This window comes from Phoca vitulina, unplaced genomic scaffold, assembly GCF_004348235.1.
Source record: "Phoca vitulina isolate PV1807 unplaced genomic scaffold, GSC_HSeal_1.0 scaffold44, whole genome shotgun sequence".
Classification (NCBI taxonomy): Eukaryota; Metazoa; Chordata; class Mammalia; order Carnivora; family Phocidae; genus Phoca; species Phoca vitulina.
In genome coordinates this window covers 4,608,915-4,616,494 of record NW_022589747.1, presented here as the reverse complement: position 1 = coordinate 4,616,494, position 7,580 = coordinate 4,608,915, and positions in this window count along the sequence as shown.

The window sequence follows — 7,580 nt, the reverse complement described above, 5'->3', positions numbered from 1 at the left end:
GGGGTCTGACTGCAAGAAAACAGGGGAGCAGCTGGGGCCCCCAAGTCTTCATGATGAGTTCCATGCTGGCCATACTGAGCTTGAAGCATGCACGGAGCACAGAGCATGCAAACAGAAATGTCTGGAAGACGGTTGAGCCGAGGCTGCTGACTGCAGCCATCAGCCCATCCGGGAACAGGGTAGCAGTGGTGTATGGAAGACTCTGGAAGAACTCTCTATCGGCTGAGAAAAGGACAGATGGCCTGGAACACCGGCAGTTGTGTGTCTGTGATGGAGAGGAGGGAGGGGGAGAGCATAAGAACCTCTGACTCCCGTTATCTCCCAGCCACCCTCTCCACCCACCCCCCTTCCATCACAGACACGCACCTGACAATCTGTCCTCAGTACTTTGCCTAATTGTGTTCACCTGAGCTTTGACAGCGCTCGGACGTTGTGCACTTGTCAGGCACCTACTCTCTGCAAGCTCTCTTTACAAGTCCCCTGTGAGCTCCCGGCCTCATCTGGCCCCACAGGTGACCCTCCTGGAGGTTCTGTAGGTCCCAGGCCAGTCCTGGCACCCTCCCTAAAGGGCAGGTGTGGGGAGGCAGTGGGCTGGGGAGAAATGGTGGGAAGGTTGGGGAGACAGCGGGCAGGTGTGGGGAGACAGTGGGTCAGTGGCGGAGATAGTGGGCAGGTGGAGGGGACAGTGGGCAGGTGGGGGGAGAGGGGGAGACTCTGGATGGTGTCACTGGAGACCACCTTCCCTGGTAGTACCTGTGCGGGAATCACCATTTATTGAAAGCACTGAGGCTTTTGTAACAGCCCATGAGTGTTGGAGACCCAAGGCCTGGACCAGGGGGGGTGGTTATGAATCCTGAAAATGGGTTGACCTCCTCCAGGATCAGCTGCAAGAAGAAGCCACACGATGATGAGAAGCAGCTAATCCAGGAGCAGCATTTCAGCCTCGGACAAATGCCTGCCTCAGGTAAACTCAGTATATACATAAGAGAGGCGGGTTCACAGGCATGTCTGGATTAACCGCACCAGCGCTCGTCTGACTCGGTCAGACCAGCTGAGCCTGGGTGCCTGGCAGGGCTGCACTCCCTCGAGGAGCTGCTGAGCTCAGACCTGATGCTGAGTAGCCAGCTTTGGTGTGGCTATGGGAGGACTCTCCGCCCCGCCCCTCCTGCACGCTGAGCCCCAGCGGATTCAATGTGGTGGCATGCGCGCGCCAGGGCACCTGGCCCAATCCTCCCCCTGGCCACCAGGCTGACAAGAGCCCCTTGCCCAAGCGCAGGTCCCCGCACTGCGGCAGCTGTATCCCATGGCTGACGGATACGGAGTGGTGGTCACTTGGGCTGCTCCAGCTCCGAGCTCCCATGGGGGCCACTGAGCCATCCACCCAGTCTTGCTTCATCCCACCCCCTCCACAGGTGCTCCCAAGGACACCTCCAACCAGTCCTGTGCACTAACAGTCACATCAGAGCCTGCCTCACCTCACCCAGGGCAGCCCCCCCCCCCCCCCCCAGGCTAGCCGAGGATCCGAGGTTCGGGAACCACTTCCTGGTATATACAAACGAAAACCTAAGTGCTGATGCAGAATTGCAAAATTTGTGGTGTATTTTCAATGTTTGCACTTAATGCATTAATACCTTTAGCAAAAGTAGCAAAAAAAAAAATGCAATATGATTATGCTGTTCACGGGATGATGATAAAGTTTAACAAGGTATGAATGCACAGCCCCTTCTGCCCAAGACAACCTGTGAGGAAGCCTGGGGAGCCCACAGGGGAGCACAGGCAGGCTGTCCCCCCAGACCTTGCAGCACCCACAGCCTCACCCACCCGTCCTCTGATCGAAGCCTCAGCAGCAACCCCGGGCGAGGATGGCAGGAAAACCTCCTAGGGCCAGTCCTAATCAGTGGCCGGGAAAACCATGAGCCAGTTAGATGGTGATGGCTGCTACATTTTGGGAGTGGTCTGTGACACTCCCTTGGGAGATGAAGTTAAACTGAATTTGGCTCCCTTCCTGAACCCCTGCCCCATCCTGCGCCCTCCCTATAAGCCCCGACCTTTGTGAATTCGCATGGGACTCACGGGATAGCCTCAGACTGAGCCTGCTGACAAGGCAGATGGAAACCACTGGGTAACTGGCCGGTCAGTGCCGAAGGAGCCACGGAATCCTGGAGAATGCCAGCTGTGAGGGGCAGACGCGAGTGGGCAGGTGCCAGCCAGCGGGAAGGAGGGCCAAGGAGAAGCCAGGAGGTCAAGAGCAGGGCCGCACCCTCTGGGACCAGCCAGCTATCCCAGAGCTGCCTCTCCCCCTGCTACTAGGCACATTCCCATGGGACAGCTTTGTTTATGGGGACCTGAGTGAATCTTTTTTACCCTGACCCCAATAAAACAGGGGAAGGCAAACAGCAACATTCTAACGAGATATGGGAAGGAATTTTTTTTTTTTTTAAAGCAGCTTGCCCAAGGGTGTTTATTGCTCACTATTCATAGCAGCAAAAAAAATTGGAAAGACCTCAGATGCCCAAGACGTGACTGTGGAGGGGCGATTCGTAGAGAAGATGCCTGCGAGCAAGCAGCTGGATGCAGACAGAACTTGAACTCCCTCCTAGCATGTGGAGATGGACAAGTGCACAACACAAGTGTTGGGAAAAGGCAAAGGGTTATATAAGTAGTTCGCATTTTAAGTACTTTTAAGTCTTCTTGTAGGTTTGGGAGTACAAGGGAAATTTAAATGAGATGAAAGGCATTTTTCCACAGGTGGCTATAAAAAGAGATGCTCTGTGTCACCAGCATTGCTTTCTCTCTTTTTTTCTTGGGTGTACAGTTGTACCCCCTTCTCCATGGGGGATGTGTTCTGAGACCCCCAGCGGATGACTGAAACCGAAGGTAGTACCCTACCCGACCTAGACTATGTTTTTTTCCTGTACATGTGCACCTATGGTAAAGTTTTTAATTTATAAATCAGGCACAGAGAGATGAACAGCAAAGAGATGAACAACAAAAACTAGTAATAAAATAGAACAATTATAAGACCCTACGATAGAAGTTAAGTGAACATGGTCTCTCTCAAAATATCTTGTCATCCTGCACTCACCCTTCTTGTGATGATGTGGAGTGACGAAATGCTCGTGGGATGAAATGAAGGGCAGCGAGTGACATAGACATTGTCACGTGGCACGAGGCTTCTCCTGACTTTCTGAGGATTCATCAGAGGAGGATCATTGACTTCCAGACGTGGTTGAGGGGCATGACTGTCTATGTACCAACGTGAGGTCCCTTCCCTCTCCGTCTGCCTCTGAGCTGGGGGCGTCACCAGGGAGCCCCACTCAGGGAGGAAGGGATGAGGGAGCCCAGCTCCAAGCTCACCCTTGCAGGCAGCCCTGCCCGGCCCTTGGACTGACCTATCAACCTAACAGGGTGGGCATGGGGACAGCCTGTTCTGTTCCATGCAGGAGGTGGAGAAGTACATTCCCTGCACACTATCATCTGCCTTCCTGGGCTATTGTTCTGAGTGTCTCTTCTTCCCCTAGAAGGAAAGCAGCTCAGACCATCCTTGGGGATATACACCACCATGTACTGGTGCCTCACTTGGAGGGGTCATCCTCACATTTATTGATGATAATCCTCAGACACCACCCTGTGGCAATGGTGCCATTCCTTCCCCGTGTTCCGCGTGCGGGAGAGGGGCGCGGCGACGGTGCTCACTGCAGGCAAGGCTGGTCTACGCATTGCTGAGCCGCCCGCGGGTAGCGGTCATGACAAATCCAGTGCTCAGCTCACGCCCTGGGTCGACACCTCGCCGGACACGTTAGAGACACGTTATATGATCAATGTCATCCGCTGTAGGTGGCCCCTGCTTTATGCCTGAGGACACCGAGGCTCAGTGTGGTGGGTGACTTGCCCAATACCGTGATAGATGTTCTCAGTGGCTCTTCTGGAAGACTGATTGCCTCCGTGTTGCTGGAATGGGTGCATCAATCTCAAAAGACCCTACGGGGGTGTTCGGTGACAGCCCCAACTCTTGGATAGAGTGGGGGCCCGGAATAGGTGTCCTTTGCAGTTAGCATGGGCATTTTGGCATCAAGTGCCGGAGAGATTCTTTGAGACAGTTGATGAATGTGATAGCAATGGATACGGATAACCACGTTCTCTAAAAAGGTCCCCAAAGCCAAGCGTTATTATTGTGTGCACCTACAATAGAGCATAACTGATGCCAAGGGCATTCCAAAAACACCCAGGCTCTGTTGCAGGCCGGAGCTGTCTGTGGGCACTGGAGGGGAGGGCGACAGCTCAAATTCTCAGCTGAGGACTGACGCTCCTGTACAAACTCACCCAGTGTTTGCAGGCTTCCTCCCGTACCTTCCCTGGTGGTCCGGAAGCTTATTCCCCAGAAGAGAGCAGAGCACGTGATCACAAAGCTCTCCCTCGGTCACGGATATTCGGAGTTGGCCAGAAGCTTCTGGGAGAAGGTGGCCCCTTGGTGCTGCCCCCTTCCATGCACCATCTTAGTGAACAACTCCATCAGCTGGAAAAGGAAAAACAAGAGTCAGGAAAACTGAACACTGAGGATGGGTATTGGCTCTGGGGACTGAAGACGTCACAGGTGTGGGTTCCTTGTGCTCCTGCACCTGGAGGCCCACGGGGCAGCTTCCTCCTCAGCTGACCGCCCTGGGAAGCTAGGAAGGCTGTCCGTGTAGTGGGGGTGCCATGCTCTCTTTCACAGCCTGTGTACCCCAAGAGAAAGCAGACTCATTATCTAGACACCCCAGCGAACGTCCTTCCTTCACTCATCTTTGGTTCCCAATCCCACTGCTAAACCAATCCCGGCATCATTGATCACTGGGGCTGGGATTACTCTGATGACCAGACCCAGCCAAGAAGAGGCAGGCGAGCCCCCACCCCGTCCCCCGCTGTGCCATGTCTGAATTACTGACCCACAAGGTCTGCAAACATAATAAAATGGCATTTGTACTCCATCACCAAGTTTGGGCTGCTTTATTATGTTGCAATAGAACATTGAAGCACTATGCACAAAATTCAGCAAAATATAAAAACTTACGAAAACTTCCACGTAAGGTAAGAGCTATTATCCTGACTTCCTAGCCGAGGACATTGGGTTGAGACAGACTGCATAATTTTTTTGCCCCAAACCACACAACTAGTAAGGAGCATCGTTAAAGTTGGAACTGGTCTTTCTGATTCCAGAGCACAGAACCGTATACAGAGCCCCAGCCCAGTTCTCCATCTGCTACGTGCCCCCCGAGGCACTAGGACAGCTGTCTCAGTGGGTGACGATTCCCTGCTTCCAAGGCTCCCAATGGCTGCTGCAGGAAGAGTCCTCCAGCAGCTGATGCAGAGATGTACGCTTTTGGGGAGCAGCTCCCAGCTGCACCCCTTGCTGATAGCACTCCTGAAGCTGCAGCCTCCCTGGACTCTTGGGTCCCTTGGTGGTCTGCTAGCTGAGTCTGGGCAGCCATGCCTGTCAGGGGTGTTCCTGGGGCTGCCACTGCTCTGAACATGCACGGCTCCTTCAAGGGCTCTGTCGTGCCCCCAGAGTCCTGGTAAGGAAGCCTCTGTAAGAGCGTCCCTGCCATCACCGGAACTGTCCTTCCAACTAGTTACGGTGCTCAAGGATGGTCAGCATCTCAATCAGTGTAAGTGAATGTGGTGTTTGCAGACCCAGGACAGACTCCAGAGCCTCTGGTGGGCCGGTGTTCCCAGTGCTTTCAGAGTTACATCACTTCCTGCCCTTATCCCGCCCCCTCCCCCCTGCAGACCCCTGCAGAAGCTGGGCCTCGTGGGGTCTTGTCCTAAGGGAAACCCGAGGGGGTGTTTCACGGAGGTGCTCTGGGTGGACGTTCTGCCTAGACTCGTGCCCCATTTCCAGCCCCGGGTGGGTGTCTGCCTTTACGGCACACCAATCTTGACCTCCTGGTCACTTCCTCCTGGACCAAAGCCCTGTCTCATCTTTGCCTGAGCCCTGAGTACCTGCTCTGGACTTCTGTCCATGGCTGCACTGGCAGCTACCTCCATCCGCCTGCCCTATGACAGACGTTCCACGGTCACCTGGAGTTTCATCACCAGGACGGTCACCCACTTGCAAGACTCCTACCTCTGGCAGACGTTTTTGGATATTCTGCCTTGGTGCATCTGCTCTGACCTGGACCCACCGTCTCTAGGGGTGGCCCCTCCCCTTGCGTATTTCTGGGTCTGTCCATCTTGTGGGTGTCTCTGGTCTCCAGATGGTCACAATTCCCCAGCTCGCATTCCAGCCAGCTCCCCAAACTCCCTAAAAGCAGGGGGTGGATAGGGAGGGCAGGTTAAAATCCCCAACTTGAAGAGAGTGTTTAATATCTTCTTCCACAGTGGATTCAGGGACACATGCCTAAGCAGATATGCCATCACATTTTATGATCCTAAAACCAATGAAAGCCCCTTTCCCAAAGAGCGAGAAGTTCACAATGTTGAAATCTAAATTGCAGGATTTTGCACCAAAGAAATCCTATTAGGTCATACACTTAAGTAACTGGGTACATGGAAAATCACACAGTGACAAGAAATGACCATGGAGACAAGAGGAACAGTTGGAGATGGTGGGACTGGGGTCAGAGAGACGTGCCTTCGAATACCAGCTCTGTTGTTAGGTGACTTTGGGAAGTCACGTAGCTCTCCTGAGTCAGCTTCCTTGACTATGAGATTGGGACACTAACATTGGCCTCGAAACGGATTGCTAGGATTAACTGCACTGTGTACACAAAGTGCCTGGGACGGTATATACAGTGATGTGTGCATCAGACAGCTAATCATCTGCCAGTGGTGAGGCCGATACCCAAGAAATGTGGCTTGTTTTGACGATGGAGGGGAAAAAGAAAGAGGAAGGAAAGATAAAAATAAAAAAATTCTCCTGGAGAAACCTGTCCTAGATAGTCATTCCATCTTTAAATTCTATGAGCGCTAAGTAAGAGTGACTCTGGGTTACACTTGCATCTGAATAAGCGAGGGATGCCTGGGGTGGCTCAGTCGGTTCAGCGTCTGGCTCTTGACGTCGGCTCAGGTCATGATCTCAGGGTTATGAGATCGAGCCCTGCATCAGGCTCCAGGCTGGGCATGGAACCCGCTTAAGATTCTCCCTCCCTTGAAAGGGGAACCCTCCTACACTGTTGGTGGGAATGCAAGCTGGTGCAGCCACTCTGGAAAACAGTATGGAGGTTCCTCAAAAAGTTGAAAATAGAGCTAGCCTACAACCCAGCAATTGCACTACTGGGTATTTACCCCAAAGATACAAATGTAGGGATCCGAAGGGGTATGTGCACCCCGATGTTTATAGCAGCAATGTCCACAATAGCCAAACTGTGGAAAGAGCCAAGATGTCCATTGACAGACGAATGGATAAAGAAGATGGGGTATATATATACAATGGAATATTATGCAGCCATCAAAAGGAATGAAATCTTGCCATTTGCAACAACGTGGATGGAACTGGAGGGTGTTATGCTGAGCGAAATAAGTCAATCAGAGAAAGACATGTATCATATGACCTCACTGATATGAGGAATTCTTAATCTCAGGAAACAAACTGAGGGTTGCTG